Genomic DNA, 17,775 nt, shown 5'->3' on the forward strand with positions numbered 1-17,775 from the left:
AGGGACACAATACTATTGGACAGTCAATCACAAAAATTTATAAGCTAAAAAAATTAATCAATCTTAGGAAACATCTTAATTCATAGCAAGAACTAAGCTAGAGCAAAGGAAATGAAGCAAAGAGTTACTAATTAATAACTAACAATCCATGCCATGCTAACCGAAATCGGGGATGTTACATGTGAAGTGATAATTGAATTCCTAATTCCCTATGTAGACTATACTTGGATCTTAAATTTACTCATTACTTGCTGCAATTCCTAGTGCACTTGCTAGTGTTTAGAAATCGTACAACAAGTTTTTGGCGCCGTTGCCGGGGAATTTGTGTTTCAATATATTAGTAGTAGGAAAATTGCTAAATTTAGTTCTTGTTTTTTGAATTTTTCTTTGTAATTTAGTATTACATTCAAGTTACTCTATTTTGCTTTTAAATAGATAAGTTTAGAATAATAGTGGAGAAAATTTTTGCATAATTCTGCAATTGTTTAGACTTGAAGTTCACATGTTTTTACTGATATTTTTCTGCATAATCTTTTTTTTTTGTATCCCTTAATATTGAGTTTTAGTTTAACTTCGTTAAATTTGATTTGTATATACGAGGAAAAAACAAAAACAAATCCACTTTGGTATTTGATCTTGACATTGACCAAACTCTAAGGAGGTTGATAAGTGAAGCAAGAATTAAATAGATTCATAGAGAGGAACAAGAGAGTTTTATACCTTCACCTCAAACCAGTCAAATTCCCAGACAAACAAAGATGGCAAAGCAACCAAGACTGAGAATACTAGAAGACTATGCAGTTCCTAATTTACAAGGGTTCAGCTCTTCTAATTTGAGACCTATAATCCAGGCTAATCATTTTGAGATAAAACCTGCACTCTTAAATTTGGTACGGTAAGACCAATTTGTAGAAGGCCATTCAGAAGATCCAAATTTGCACATTGCAAATTTCTTGCAACTTTGTGACATAATCAGAATTAATGGGGTGAGTGAGGATGCAATCAGACTCAGATTATTCCCATTTTCATTGAGAGATAAAGCCAAGTGTTGGCTCTAAGCTCAACCACAAGGTAGTATTTCAACATGGGCTGATTTGGTGAACAAGTTCCTAACAAAATATTTTTCCCCTTCAAAAGTTGCGAAAATAAGAAGGGAAATTACATCTTTCGTTCAGCAGGATGGAGAGCCATTATATGAAGCATGGGAAAGATACAAGGAATTATTGAGGAAGTGTCCCCATCATTGCGTACCGGAGTGGATGCAACTTGAAATGTTCTATAATGGAATGACTGCAGCAACTAAAACCATGATAGAGCGGGAGGTTCATTGAGTTCAAAAACCTTGGAAGAAGCCCAACAAATTATAGAGATGATGGCTTCTTCAATGTATCAAAATTTGAATGAAAGAAAACCCTCAAAGAGAGGAGGTTATGATATCAAATCCATAGAAGCCTTGTTTGCTCAAAACCAACTGCAGAATCAACATTTCTCAGAACAAATTGTTGTCTGACTCAACAAATAAGCAACTTGCAGACTGGTGTTGCTCCAAACACACAACTGAGTTGTGATTTCTGTGGTGGCAACCATGTGAATGGAGCCTGTGATCCTTCAGTTGTAGAACAATCTGATCAAGTCAATTATATGGGAAATTACCAAAGGCTACAACAACAGTTTCCACCTGGTTTTCAGCCTAGTAATAATAGAGGACAACAGTTCTACAACTGGAATCCACAAAATTCAAGTGCAAGAGGGAATGCAGGTATTGCACCTTTTCCAAATGCAGTTCCTCAAGCATAGCAACAATATTTCCAAGGGAGTTCTTCTGCACAATTCCAGAAAAATCAAGGGTATTTAAGACCCCTTGAGTGAGAAAATGAATGAAATGGAAGACACATTACTACAGTTTATGAAGGCGACACAAAAGAATTTCAAAAATCAAGAAAGCTCCATGAAGAAGTTAGAAACGCAAATTGGGCAGTTGGCTGAACAACTTGCTAATAGAGATAAAGGGAGGTTTCCTAGCAATACAATACTGAATCCAAAGGAGCAATACCAAGATATAACTGTAGCGACCCGAATTCACTACATTTATTTATACTACTTTATAACATGATAATTCAGAAAACACCAAAATCTGGAATTTTTTTTGCAGACACATACACAGCTTGCAATAATAGTTCTCTTTCAAGAAGAGAGTTAACATGCATATATCTTCTCATCTCATCAATCTATAACTCACTATCAATAATATACTTATATCAAATCATCACAACTCATCGTCAGAAGATACCTCTCTTGGATTCCTTTGTCTTTAGAACCTAAACTGCTTGCAGGACGTTGAGGACCAGAATTTCTCCACAAGGCCTGACGACTCTTAGTATCGTCCTCATAGATACGACATCTACCCACCAAGGTTGGAAAATGACACACCTTTTGGCAACTGATTGCTTGTTTGATGTCAGGCCGTAGTCCACTTTCAAACTTAGAACATCGAGATCTATCATCAGCTTGTGCAAAATATGGGCAATATTTAGACAGCTCGTCAAACTTTGTCGCACATTCTCCAATACTCATTTGTCCTTGAGTCAGAGTCAAGAACTCTTGTTCTCTCCTTCGCCTGAGATCTTTCAGAAAATACTTCTCAAGGAATCGGCGATGAAAAGTCGACCAATCCACAATAGCATCTTCATCATCTAATTGCTGGCGAGTCATCCGCCACCAATACTCAGCCTCTCCTATGAGCATGAAGGTAGCATAAGTTACCTTCTCCTCTTTAGTACAAATCATAGCATCAAAGATCTTTTCCAACTCTTCTATCCACAATTGAGCACCATCAGGATCAACGCCACGAAATTGGGAAGGTTTGTTCTTGCGGAACTCAGACAAACCACGATTAGGAGCTGACTCATTTTGTCTCTCCAGAATGTCCACTACCCTTCCTAGTAAGGCATCCACTGCCTCTTCCCTAGTTCGTCTAGCCATAACTTTCTGAAACAAAAGTAAGAGCATCAATTTTGAAAATCACTAACAATTGTAACAAAGTAACATCATACTACCACAAAAACCATAAGGGTTCCAAACAATTCAGAGATTAACACAGAAGTTGGGCGGTAAGGCCATGCCCTAGGCCAATAAGATCGAACTGCTCTGATACCACTTTATGTAGCAACCCGAATTCACTACATTTATTGATACTACTTTATAACATGATAATTCAGAAAACACCAAAATCTGGAATTTTTTTTTTCAAACACATACACATCTTGCAATAATAGTTCTCTTTCAATAAGAGAGTTAACATGCATATATCTTCTCATCTCATCAATCTATAACTCACTATCAATAATATACTCATATCAAATCATCACAACTCATCGTCAGAAGATACCTCAAATATATTAAATATAATGTGCGGAAACGATAGGTTCATAGTTCAATAGTACGGTCAACATGGTTCGAATACAACATAAGTAAGATAGAAATAGACGCAATAGGGTTAGACTCCTCAGATGATGTTGGGGAAGCGGAAGCGGAACTAGGAGTTGTAGCCACAGAATCTCCACTATCCTCCTCTATCCATCCAACAGAGTGAGGGGATGAACGGGTAGCAGCAGGTGGAACCAAAGTAGACGGGTGTGCAAGATGCATGTAAGAGGGCATGGTGGTATACCTAATGGAGGATTCCACCACATGGATAACCCTCTCCATTGGCACGGGTGGAGAAGTGGGGGATATAAAAGAGAATGGTACAGGTGCAGGAGTAGATCTCGCAGTAGGTGTACGGGGTCTATGGACATGGGTGTGGGAGAAGTAAACAAGGCAGGGTAAGGTAACTGAGTGTCACCAGGAGGTACAGAGAAGACAATCTCAATGGGTGTGTCGGTAGTATACTGGGTAATCCATGAGCCTCCACTATCGACTCCATGAATCACTCGGGCAAATACGCGAAAAACACTCTGCTGGGCCGCGGAGTCAAACACCCATATGTCATCCTCAGAAGGAAGGATGAACACCTTCACCTTGTTCCTGTTCATCTATATAAATAAAAGAAAAGCGATACGAACAACACAAATACAGGGGTGAGTTCTCCAAACACAAACAACAATCATAGCCAAACCCCAAGGAAGGCGACATCACAGTCACAAATACATTCAACCATTCTCACTCAGCATCATACAAAGTTCAAGCATACAATAGGGAGATAAATGTAATCACAATCATAATCAATTACACAAGCATTCAACCATCCCTAATAATAATGCATATGATGCATGAATGCAAGTTTCCACCTTTCTCATATAGTCACTCATGTGTTATTAGCATGTAATGATGCATGGGGATCCTATTTCTCTATGACTGGCGACTTGCCCAGCATTTACAATAGAGATAGATAGATAAATTCAAGTCGTGTGGCGATCGGAGGACTCCATTCCCTACTCTGCACAGATATAATAGATAGAAAAATAATAATAGCATATCATTGATATGAAAGGCCATACGACATGTTCAGGAATGGACCTCTATAACCCTAGTATTATGGAGTTCACGTTAGGTTTGGCTAAGGTCTTGCAAGTGGGTCACGACCCGGCTACAGGGAGCTCAGCTGCCATGTGCCACTTAGGTCAGATTTTCCCCCTTTGGCCATCCCCAGAAGATCTACTTTGTACCGAACTTCCAATACCTACAGCTGTGCCTCTGTAATGCCATCAAGTCGTTTCACAAGATTATATATGATGCATGAATAACATTTTCAATTTTCTTGTGATTGTTTTCTCAACTCATATCATCCAGTCACTTGGGCTGTTGCACAGATATAATAGAAGTCACATCGGACTTAAAATCATAGCATATAGCATCAAGCTAAAAGTCATCATAGACTTAGCAACATGGATAGATAATCTCCATGAGTCACATGCCTCAGCATGGATAAATAGATACCATGAGTCTCATAATAATTCTCACTGAGTTCATAATAATAATCTCAAGATAATATAGTTTACGAACTCAGGACACAACATATAATTTCTTATCAAAATTCATAATCTCATGGTTTTACAATTTCATACTCATGGAAAGCTTTAGTGCAACATGTTACATCTTTGGACCTTAACTTAAGCGAATCATTCAAGCCTTCACAATTCATTTCTTTTTTCTCAATTCATTCTTTTTTAAAAATCAGCACCATCCCATTTCTCAATCCTTGTAATTTCACCATTCAAATTCATCCTATTCATTTCATTATGCTTATTAACCTCTATCCCCTGGTTGCCCATAATTCTCTTAATTCAAATTCTTATTTTCTCCATCTCTTCCTCACGGTTTTTCTCTCCCTAAATGGATAATTATTAAACTTATCTCCTGCCTTAACCATCAACCAAACAATTTAACTTACACTAGATTTAAAGGCATTACCTCTCGGTTTTCTTACTTTTATTTAGGGAAAACAATTCAAGCTTATGTCCTTGTCATGCTACTAACTTAGACCAATTCATTCACCATTCTTTCTAAGTTCTATCCTCTCAGATTTTCACACTTTTTCTTATAAGATAAATGTGGTTCCTTACTCTCTTTATTCAACCACTCAATATATTTCAAATTCATGATATTCCCAATAATTCCATTTAGGTCCAAGGTCCTTTTTGATAATTCAACCCTCAAGGGCACTAGATCAATACCAATATATCATTGTATAATTATTTTCGCTGCACAATCTCTTAATTCATCAAGTCTTTTGTGGTGAGATGCAAATGATGCATGTAGCACTATCAATATAGACATTTCTTGGCATAACCATAACAAATAGTAAGTCATTCAAATTTTCTAGCCAAGTGTCAATTCAACCTCTTCACGGTTTTTCAAGGAATAATATAATTCATGAATAGTACCTTACTTCACATCACTTACATTTTTCCAGCAACTCATTCAAGCAAACATCACTAATTTCAAGTACCAATACCAAGCAACATCAAGGTCACTCACAACCAATTTTACAATCAATCATTCAATCACACACTCAACCAAGTCCCACACGGTTCAAGGCATTCCAATCAAGACAACACACTTTCAAATTCAGTTTTAGTTTCCTTAAAATGCAAGGTACATACAAGATATTTTTCTGAAATTTTGCAACACTTTTGGATGTCAAAACCGAGACAATCCAAGTCCATTTCCACTTTTTCCTTCATAACTCTTTTACTTTCATAACTCTTTTTCTCATTACTCTTAATAAACTTTTTAAAATAATTTCAAGGTTCCAAATCAATTAATTTCAACCTTTTTCCTCAAAATTTTCAGAATTGTCCAGCATCTAAAATCTCATCATTTGACAAGTCACTAACAAGCAAATTAGGGAAAATCAACATGCAAACACAAGGTTCCATTATTTAAGTGCAATATTTTAATTTTCAACAAAGGACTATGTTTAAAAAGGGTACACCGAGACAACACAAGGGCAATTTAGTGTTCAAACTCTCAAAATTACTAAAGGAGTTCTTTTTATGAAATTAGGTTTGGTAACTAAGTGTTCATGAGATGCAAATTCACGGTTCGAAGGTCTCAAGGGTAGATTTCCATTTATTCAAGAGATTTGGCAAGAAAACCTCTAAACTGAAACTTGGATAAAAGGTTTCCAACATATTTTCAAGTCCAACATTTCATACAAAGGTTGGATGTCACATGTAAGGGTTAAAAATTCAAACTTTCTAAAGAATCTCTTCACACAAAACCAAAACCAAAACTTTGAAAGTGAATCAAGTAATTTTCAAGCGAAAATCCAACAAGCAAGTGAAGGAATTCAACATGCAAATTCATGGATCATGACTTTGAAGGTGGATCATCATAGAAATCAAGGATTTCAAACATGCAAAGGCAAAACTGAAATACTTTCAAGGAAGAAATTGCAAGCACTAAATAAAGTTTCAAGCTTTGAGAGAAATTAACACATCTAAGCATGAAACCAAAAATTTCAAAGAGATAAAGTGGAGTACAAGACAAATACTCAACATGCAAATGAAAGATATTGCCATCCAAGTTCATGGTTACTTAATATCAAGGGTGGATCATCATTGGAACAACAAACTCATTCAAAGAAGTGAAAAACCGAGACATTCACAAGGAGTAAACAACATGCAAATGTTCAAAATGCAAGCTTTTAGAGAGATTACCTCCTTTTCACATAAACCGCAAACTTAGAAGTAAATAAGGTGAAGAAATCAAGTATAATTTAACATGCAAATGGTACAATGAGCTTGATCAAAGTTATTGGAAATAAAGATGGAACCTTTACAAGATTTTACATAGTTTTCAACCAAGGAAGGCAAACAAAGGAACAAAGGATGAGAACTCCCCTTTGCCTTGAGTTTTAGGCGTGAAATGAAATGGAGAAGGGGCTGGAATAGATGGATCTCCAAGGAAAGCTTCGCTGGATTGAGAAAACAGCAGCCAAGTTCTTCAAAGTTCTCCTCCAAAGTTGGCTCCTTCCACACGAAAAGTGTTTGAGTGATTTGGATGAAGGAGTGGTGGTGTTTGAGGGGTTGCAAGCTCTCGGTTTTCTTGAGAGAAATTGAGAGAGTTTAAGACTTTGAGAGGATGAGAAGTGTGAGAGAAAGGTAGAGAGAAAAGAGAGAGAGATTCTCAGTTTTTGGCTTCCAAAAGGCTTAATCTCATTTAGCAAATCTATTTATATGGAGGGTTTAAGCTTTAAGTGACCAATTGCCACTTAACATTTGTATTTTGGCTTGCTTGGCAAGACTTCCAAACTGAAAAACTGCACACGGTTTTAATTGAGTAAAACCTGAAGTGAATTTGGTAAATTGGTGCAAGGAAAGAGGTGTCACGGTTTTTAGTGCATGAATAGTGAATTTTGGGAAAGCTTGTAGGCAAAGTTAGTAAAATTCAGCAAGCAAAATCCATAGAACACCTTAGGCTACATGCACACGGTTTGGATATCACAAATCCCAAAATTGGCACAAAATACCAAAGCTAAGATTTTGGGGCAGCAATGCATGAAATTTGGTTGGCCGAGAAAATGCGACATGACTAGGTTGTCACTTGGACGAGACTTTTGATGTGGTGCTAAGTTTGAGAGAATGTGATTGGTTAGAATAATTATGATGTTGGCAATTTGGAAGACATGAAAAGAAAGTTCCAAAATGACTTTTGCCGGCAAATCGGGAGACAAAATCCTGTGCATGGAATTCTAGTGGTTAATACTAGATTTTAGAATATTCGGGCAATCACGATGTTTGTAAAATAGGGGACAAGGTTTGTTTGCATGAAAATCTAGTGGCCGATACTAGATTTGGAAATCTTTGGGTAATGATTGCTAGATCTCACGGAATTTTATGCAATGATTTTGACGGCTAAGAAATCATTACTAAATCTTTGTAATGATTAGGAAATCTCACGTTTTTTGAGATGGATACTTATGATTTGACAATTATTTAAATAAGATGAAATTTAACTTTTCGGATAAATCTCTCGGGGATATTTTAGACAATACTGCTGAACAATATCAGGGGATTATTGGACGATATTGGAACCAAGTATTTTGCATGCAGTCACCCTAAAATGCCGAACTCATAAATAAATCAATATTCTAAAAATTAAAATTCAGCATTTATCTAATTATTCTGACGCTAGCAAGCCGAAACCAGCTAATAATTAAAATCTAATAACTACTAGCTAATTTATGAAAATTGGGGCGTTATAATAACCACAAGAAGTGGAGCAGTGGTTTCTAGCCCAAGAAAGAAAGATTAAGTCACCCATTCTAAAGAAGAGAGTAAGCTGAAATAAGAAGACTTTAAAAGTGAAAAATATACCATGTTGAAGAAGGGAGAAGAGGAAGAAAATTGCACTAACAAACAAGAAAAGAGGGGCAAGAAGCAGAAATTTGAACAGACCTGCAAGCCTATTAATGAAGAGCAATTCAAGAGGTTACCATTTCCAAAGAGAGTAGAGGATCCTAGACAAGAAAGGCAGTTTGAAAGATTCATAGATGTGTTCAAGAAGCTCCAACTTAATAACCCATTTGCAGAGGCATTAGAACAAATGCCTCTTACTCAAAATTTATGAAAAAGCTCTTATCTAAGAAGAAGAAGCTGGATATGGAGAAGTTAGTACCGCTCACTAAGGAATGTAGTGCATTTTTGCAGAGAAAACTGCCTCAAAAGTTGCAAGATCCAGGGTCCTTCAGCATACCTACTATATTGGGAGTTGCACAGTAGGAAGAGCACTGTGTGATTTGGGGGCCAGCATAAATTACAATTTGCCATTATGAAGAAGCTGGCAATTGAACAGGTAAAGCCAACAGGGATAACATTACAATTAGTGGACAGATCATATAGATATCCCTATGGAGTAATGGAAGACTTGTTAGTCAAGGTAGACAAATTTATATTCCTTGCAAATTTTGTTATACTTGATATGAAGGTAGATGCGGACATCCCTCTCATTTTAGGGAGGCCAATTTTAGCCACAGGGAGAGCCTTGATTTATGTGCAGAAAGGTGAATTGATGCTAAGAGTCCAAGAGGAAAAAGTCATTTCAATGTATTTGAAGCCATTAAACATCCAATTGATGATATGAGCTGCATGAAGATTGATGTGTTAGATGTTGCGATACCACCATTCTTGGAGAAACATGATGAAAGTGCAGTCTTGGAAGGCACAATGTAACACCTTAAATTTAATTTCAATAAATAAGAAATTTCATAAATTTTTGAGATGCTAAATTTCCATTTTTAATCCAAGTTTCATCAAACATTTCAAATAAAGAAAGAGGGTTACAAATTACATCAAACAGTTGCTACAGGACTTATTCAAATACAACAGTTTTCAAAATAATATTCTAAGTCCTATAGTAGTTTCATCCACCCATTCACTGAGTTCGATGCTAATCGTCTTGATTACCTGAAAAATGAATGTAAGGGTGAGTACTCTATACTACCAAAACACAATCAAATACAGAGTCTCACCTCTGAGTCATTTCCAATACATTGATACAGATACAACACAAACAACATCATTATCCAGTACATTTTAATTTAAAGTTCATGTACTCATGGCACCAACAACAGTTCACATTCAAAATTACAATTAATAACAATCCCGTCCACACGCACACTAGCCACACTCACTGTTGCACTGTGATCACAGATTTACACCATGAATAATCGCCGGTTATCCCGCCTCACGGATAGCACGTGGACAGTCACGGGTTGCTCAACAAAGATAATGGTCAGAGGTCTAGTCAGGAAGAGAGTGTGTGGCCCGTGGTGCACCTGTTCCACAGTCGGTGTCACCACCACTCCCTCTTCCCCAAGGTATTTCTACCGTCCTCATCTTCCATACCCCAGTGTATCGCTGAACCATTCACAACACATTACGTCGGCGCTAACACGCCCACTTACACATATTCCATTCACGCATGCAATAATTATGCTTACACACAGCACATAGCCCACATTGCATTCAGATACATGACACTAGGCCCACATTCATTTCACATGATACGACACATGGCCAACACTCATCTATATTACACAGCCCTTGGGCCCACATTTATTCACAATATTTATTCTATCATGCAACATCTAGCATACAATTCACATTCATCCATTTCGGGTAACACATACAATGTTCACATATCAAAGCACATGGGCCACATTACATTTCTCAATCAACTCATTCTCTGCACGTTTTCTACCTTCTAAATCAACCACAACTTCATATTCAATCAATTACACATAAAAAGAGTAGGGTAGATCCTCCTTACCTTGGATTGAAGACCCATACGCTAAATCCACCAAGTGTTCCCCCCTCACGGATTTCGTCCTAAATACATGGAGAAACTCCATGAGAACTCAGGGAAACCGCGAAAATAGAGAAAGGAGATGAAAAACAGAAACCCTAATCATTAAAACTCACCTCCAAACATTCCCCACACGAATTCAACCTTCAATCAAGCTCCCGAACGGCTTTGGAGGCAATTTAATCGGTGGAATAGGGCTTTGGGTCAAGAGGATTGAAGAGATTTGGGAGGGAATTTGAGAAATGAATGTCAAATCCCTAAAGCCCCTATAAATCCTTTTCTGGTCGTGACACTTTCGCTACAGTGAGATATTCTCTTGCTGTAGCGACACACCCTCATGCTGCAGTGAAAATCTCTGACGAAACTGCACCCTGGTTTCAGCAGAATCTTGCTACAGCAGGACCCTCTTGCTACAGTGAGACTACACCCAGAAATGCGCCCCAAACTGTCGCTCTGTCGCTACAGCGAGATGTCTCTCGCTACAGCGAGATGTCTCTCGCTACAGCGAGAAGGTGACAGTTTCGGTCCTTCCTCCTAGGGCTTTTTCCCTACAGCGAGGACAGCCCAGAATTACACCCTGCACTTAGACACTTGGCCCATTTTCAGCCTAACCAATCATGCATACACATATATATACACATATCCACAACATATATCCAAAAATACACACACACATATATATATATATATGCATTTAGATTTATATATAAATAACAATAAGTAATATTATAAAATTTGAGGCGTTACACACAATAGCTGTAGCAAAATGCTGTATTAATGAGGAGCAAGATGAAGTAGTGGAAGAATGCATATTGCAACTAGATTCTCTGCCATGTGTTAATAATGCAGTGAACCAACTCAAGGAAGAATTACATCAAGAAGAGGAGAAGAAGGAAGAGCCCAAGGTGGAACTCAAGCAACTATCCTCTAACTTGAGGTATGCATTTCTTGATGAAGGGCATAACAAACCAATAATAATAAATGGCAATTTGAAGAAAGACCAAGAAGAAAAGCTCTTGAGAGTGTTGAGAGAGCACAAATCTGTATTGGGATGGCATATTTCTGATTTGAAAGGTATAGATCCATCCTTTTGCATACATAGAATTTTGTTTGAAGAGAATTACAAACTGGTTGTTTAACCTCAAAGAAGTAGTGAGTTAAGAAGTGATGAAATTACTAGATGCAGGGGTTATTTATCCTATTTCGGATAGGCAATGGGTCAGTTCGGTTCATGTAGTGCCTAAGAAAGGAGGTATAATTGTGGTGCCGAATGAGAGAAACGAGTTAATACCTACTAGGACAGTAACTGGATGACAGATGTGCATCGATTATAGAAAATGGAATGATGCATCAAGAAAGGATCATTTTCCTCTTCCATTTGCTGACCAAATGTTGGAGAGATTAGCTGGGTACGACTATTACTGTTTCTTAGATGGATACTCTGGTTACAACCAGATTGTAGTTGACCCAAAGGACTAAGAAAAGACAACATTCACTTGTCCCTGTAGAATTTTTGCATACCAGAGGATGCCATTCGGACTGTGCAATGCTCTAGCTACATTTCAAAGGTGTATGTTGTCCATTTTTTCTAATATGATTGAAAGAAATATAGAAGTGTTTATGGATGATTTTTCTATATTTGGTAATTCTTTTGATTAGTGTCTCGCTAAGTTATCTCTTATTTTGCAGCGTTGCCAAGACTCAAACCTTATTCTTAACTGGGAAAAATGTCATTTTATGGTACAAGAAGGAATTGTCTTAGGACATAAGATTTCAGGAAGAGGGATGGAAGTGGACCCTGCAAAGGTAGAAGTGATAGAGAAGCTGCCACCATGTATGAATGTAAGAGGAGTAAGAAATTCCTGGGACACGCTAGTTTTTATCGTAGGTTCATTAAAGATTTTTCCCAAATTGCAAAGCCATTGAGTGAGTTGTTGAGTAAGGATGTAGATTTTGTTTTTGATGATAAGTGTTTAGTATCTTTTAACACTTTGAAAGAGAAATTAATTTCTGCACATGTACTTGTCAAACCTGATTGGGAATTTCCTTTTGAGTTGATGTGCGATTCTAATGATGTAGCTATAGGAGCAGTTTTAGGCCAAAGAAAAGACAAGAAACTGCATGTTATTCATTATGCTAGTAGAGTTCTTAACACTGCACAAATTAACTACACTACTACTAAAAAAGAACTCATAGCTATAGTATTTGCATTTGATAAGTTTCAGTCTTATTTAATTGGATCCAAGGTATAGTGTACACTGACCATACTGCTCTTAAGTATCTTTTGTCAAAATAGGATGCTAAACCAAGATTATTAAGGTGGATTTTACTCCTTCAAGAATTCAAGTTAGAGATCAATGACAAGAAAGGGAAGGAGAATGGAGTTGCTGATCACTTGTCATGACTACCACTTGAGATCATACCATTTGAGGTAGAGCAAATAAAAGAAAAGTTCCTAGATGAGAACTTATTCAGGATTGAATCACAGCCATGGTTTGCTGACATGGTTAACTTTAAGACTACATATCATGTTCCAAATTGGATGAGTTGGCAGCAAAGGAAATTATTTTTTCATGACAACAAATATTATGTGCGGAAAGATCCATTGCTGTTTAAAATTGGAGTAGGTAGGTTATTGAGAAGATGCATACCAGAGGAAGAATAAGAAAATGTTTTGTGGCATTGTCATAGTTCAAAATATGGAGGACACCATGGAAGCTCAAGGACAATAGCCAAGGTTCTGTAATCTAGCCTATTTTGGCCAACATTGTTCAAAGATGCCAAGAACTATGTGGAAAAATGTGATAGATGCTAGAGAATGGGAAATATTTCTAAGAAACATGAGATGCCACTGCAAAACATACTTGAGGTAGAGCTATTTGACATGTGGGGAATAGACTTCATGGGTCCTTTCCCTAGCTCATTTTTAAATGAATATATGTTTGTAGCAGTGGACTATGTGTCCAGTCAAATGATGCAAGAACTGTTGTTTCATTTATCAAAAAGAACATCTTTTCAAGGTTTGGAGTGCCCAGAATTTTGATAAGTGATGGAGGAAGCCATTTCTGTAACAAGTACATGGAATCAGTCCTAGAAAAGTATGGAGTCAAGCATAGAATAGTTACACCCTACCACCCTCAAACAAGTGGCCAAGTTGAGATTTCCAACAGGGAAATAAAGCAGATTTTAGAGAAAGTGGTAAGTACTTCAAGGAAGGATTGGTCTAAGAAAGTGGATGATGCTTTGTGGGCATATAGGACTGCTTTCAAGACACCAATTGGAATGTCTCCTTATCAGCTGGTGTGTGGAAAGGCTTGCCGCTTACCAGTGGAACTTAAACATAAAGCTTGTTGGGCTGTGAAATGGTTGAATTTTGACCAAGCTAGTACAGGAGAAAAAAGACTGTTACAGCTGCATGAGTTAGAGGAGTTCAGACTTAATGCTTATGAAAATGCCAATTTATACAAGGAAAGGACCAAGAAGTTGCATGAAAGATTTATTTTGAAAAGAGAAATTAAACCTGGACAATTTGTTTTACTTTTCAATTCAAGATTGAGGTTGTTTCCAGGGAAATTAAAATCTAAGTGGTCTAGACCTTTGGTGGTGAAAGGGTATCACTCTATGGTGCTGTACTGATAGCAGATCCCAAGGATGGGAGAGAATTTAAGGTGAATGGGCAAAGACTGAAAATATACCTTGGAGGTCAAGTGGAGAAGGCCAAAGTGTGCATGAAGTTAGTTCCTCTTGAGTGAGGAACATTTAACGTCAAGCTAGTGACGTTAAAAGAGCGCTTTGTGAGAGGCAACTCACATATTAACCCAATTTAAGCTTCTGCATTGCATTTGAATTTTCCTTATGCATGCTAATTACTTTCTGCAATTTGATTCTGCTGTATATGTTTTCTGAGGTGAATTTGATACGTGAATTGAGATTTAATGTTGAGAGTGTGTATTGGAAGGATTAGAGTGTGATAAGTGAGCTACGTGAGGTTTTAGAGAAATTTGATTGATGGGAGGAGTCACTATTTTGCATGAATAGATATGGCAGAGAAAGCATTTTGATGTTCCCCTCTGGAACGATCACTTTTGCTGATAAAAGTGATCATGCAGAGGCAGGAAAGTTCACACACTCCTTTGGAACACTCACTCTCACTGATGAGAGTGACTACGTAGAGGCTGACAGGAAATCAACTTCTCTGGAACGCTCCCTTTCCCTGAAAAAAGTGGCTACGCACAGGTAAGTATAAGTTGTCCCTCTGTGCGTTCTTCCTTTCATTGAAAAAAGTTGTCACATTGCTAGCACGTTATTACTTTTCCCAGCAATAGTGACAATGCGCTCTTCAACCACAAAAATAAACCTCTCTGGAATGCTCACTCTGCTTAAAATAGTAACCATGCTGAATGCTTTTAATGATGCAACGTTCACTTTTAATTTTAAAAGTGGTCACATGCCAAGTGTAGCTATAAATACTGCCTAAAGTGAACACGCACACACTCTTCAACCTAAAAATTCTCTTTCTCTCTAAGTATTCTCTGCAATTTCAATCTCTGTGTATGTCGACCTAGCAGCAGCACGCATTTCCCACACATTTCTACATCTTTTTGCAAGGTACGCTTACCCTCATTTCTCTGAAACTGTGGTTAGGGTTTTCTGTGTTTAAATATTTTAGGGAAAATGTCGAATGGGGTAATGGGGTAATGGGGCACTGTTCTAATTTTATTTGATTCAATAATAGAATGGACAATACTCTGAATAGGTTTTCCCTGTCATTTATGATTTTTTTTTAGGGAGATTCGAACATGCATTGCACACTATATGAACAAAATTCTGCAGAAAATAAGTTGACCGACGAGACTTCATTGAAAAAAAAATCTGTGAATGTGATTGTTTGTACATTATTGATACTCTGTACTAAGATTGATTGTGTGAAAACAATTGCATGACAAATAGTTTTGGTCATTTCTTCTGAAATAATTTTTGCTGAGAATGAGTAGATTAAAGAAGACTTTGAAAATTGGTTAAAACCTATAAATATCTCACTGTGTTACCCTATTATTCTGTGAGAGTGTGCACTCTGAATTTACAAATTAGGAATATCAATTTCAAAATTTCTTTGAAGTTGATTACTCAATACTGTGCATCTATGTTTATACACTTGCATATTGGCATACCCTGACAGCATATTGCATGTTAACCTGTTAGAAATATAGCAGCAATCTGTACTTTTTACCTCTGTGCATAGAGAAATTAAACTTGTTTAATTGAATTCTCATTTGTAGTACTCTGAAAATGGTGAGAACTTCCAACAACACTCCACTTAGACCTTCCAGGGGCATTACAAGATCAAAGAGGGGCAGAATGGATGGAGCTTCAGCCTCTAGGCCAATTGAAGTTTGTAACCTCAGGTTTAGGAGTCTAGCTCATGAGAACTTCTTGAGAACCAATATTCTAAGGAGAAAAATTGTCCCAAACAGGGCATTTGAAATAGCTAGAGACAACTATCCTGAATACAAAGAGGAGATCCAGAAGAGGGAGTGGGACTCCTTCAGCTCATTAGCTGGCATGGGTTGGAGGGAAATAACTCAGAAATTTTATGCCAATGCTGTGAGATTCAAGGGAGATCAAATCCCTAAATTCCACACAATGGTGAAAGGGATGAGGGTGGATTTTACTCCTGCAAATATCAACAGAGTGCTGAATATCAACTCTGCAAAGTAACCAAGGCAGCTGGAGTTCAGTTCATTCAAGAACAGTCCTGACATAGACTATGTGCAGATCCTGAAAAAGATTGGAAGGCCAAGAACAACTTAGAAGCTGAACCAGGCTAAGAAGCCCAAGTGTATAGCCACTAAAAAATTGCTGCCTTTTGCCAAAGTGTGGAGCACTTTCATTCTAAATTCCTTCATGCCGGTCAAGCATAGCTCAACACTGGCAATGAAAAGAGCGGAGCTGCTGTTTGCCATAGTCACTGATATATACATTGATGTGGGAGAAGTCATTAATGATTGTATCCTAAATATTTTAAAAACAAAGAGAGATTCGCTTGCTTTTCCATCTGTAATAACCTTACTTTGTGAAGATGTAGGGGTGGAGTTTGTTGACTACCAGGAGAAGATCAGATCTGTTCCTCATATTTTTGTCTCTATGGTGAAAGAGATATATGCTACCACCTCTTGCACCTCAGCAACACTCATTCCCTCTCAATTCAGAAAAGAAAAGCCCATGATGATGAAGGACACCTTGAAGCTGATGGCTAAAAACTAGAACCAGCTAGCTGAGGGACAAACTGAACTCCATAGCAGTGTCAAGGCTGGAATTATGCTGCTGAAGTGCGTCCTGCTGAATGTTGGTAAAAAAATGGGAATGACCAAAGATGAAATGTATCATACACTAGACTTAGAAGAGAATGCTCAGTGTCTGCAGTCTTCTATTTTTAAAGACCTGCCAATCTGTATAACTCATTTCCCACAGCCAGCTGATGAAGAGGTGGTGGAAGAAGAAGAAGAGGAAGAATCAAAGGAAGAAGAAACCTCAGATGATAAGGATGAAGCAGAAGATTAGATTAGGACTTTAAATTCTGTTTGTTTTTAATTTCAGTTTATGTAAATTTTAATAATTAGGAGTTTTTATTTCTGTAAATTCAGCTAGTTGTTCAGAACAATTTTAATACTTTTCAGTTGTAATGAAGTTCAATTTCTTTTAGTTTTAGAATTCTGCAATTTTAATTACCTTACTTTTCTGATAATTGATGAAATTTTTTATGTTTTGTACAGAAGCTGTCACAATCACACAACACTCAAACAGATGGGTGTTGACACTTTCACAAGCTGCCATGAAAAAGGGGGTTATTCTTTACCTCTTGTTCATGTGTTAGCTTCACACTACACTGAAAATTTTTAGAAAAACACAAAAATATTAGAATAGATATTGAACTGCTTTATGTGAAACAATTGCATTTCAATT

At 37.3% G+C, this 17,775-nt stretch overlaps 1 non-coding gene across 1 annotated transcript; it reads right to left on the reverse strand.

Annotated features, from left to right (window-relative positions):
- Nucleotides 1–1,142: 1,142 nt before the first annotated feature.
- LOC113860451 lies at nucleotides 1,143–1,249 on the reverse strand. The gene has a single exon (XR_003503902.1). It is a non-coding gene; the product is annotated as a small nucleolar RNA R71 (small nucleolar RNA).
- Nucleotides 1,250–17,775: the final 16,526 nt, after the last annotated feature.

Source organism: Abrus precatorius, unplaced genomic scaffold, assembly GCF_003935025.1.
Source record: "Abrus precatorius isolate BTA unplaced genomic scaffold, Abrus_2018 Scaffold2, whole genome shotgun sequence".
NCBI classification, from domain to species: Eukaryota; Viridiplantae; Streptophyta; class Magnoliopsida; order Fabales; family Fabaceae; genus Abrus; species Abrus precatorius.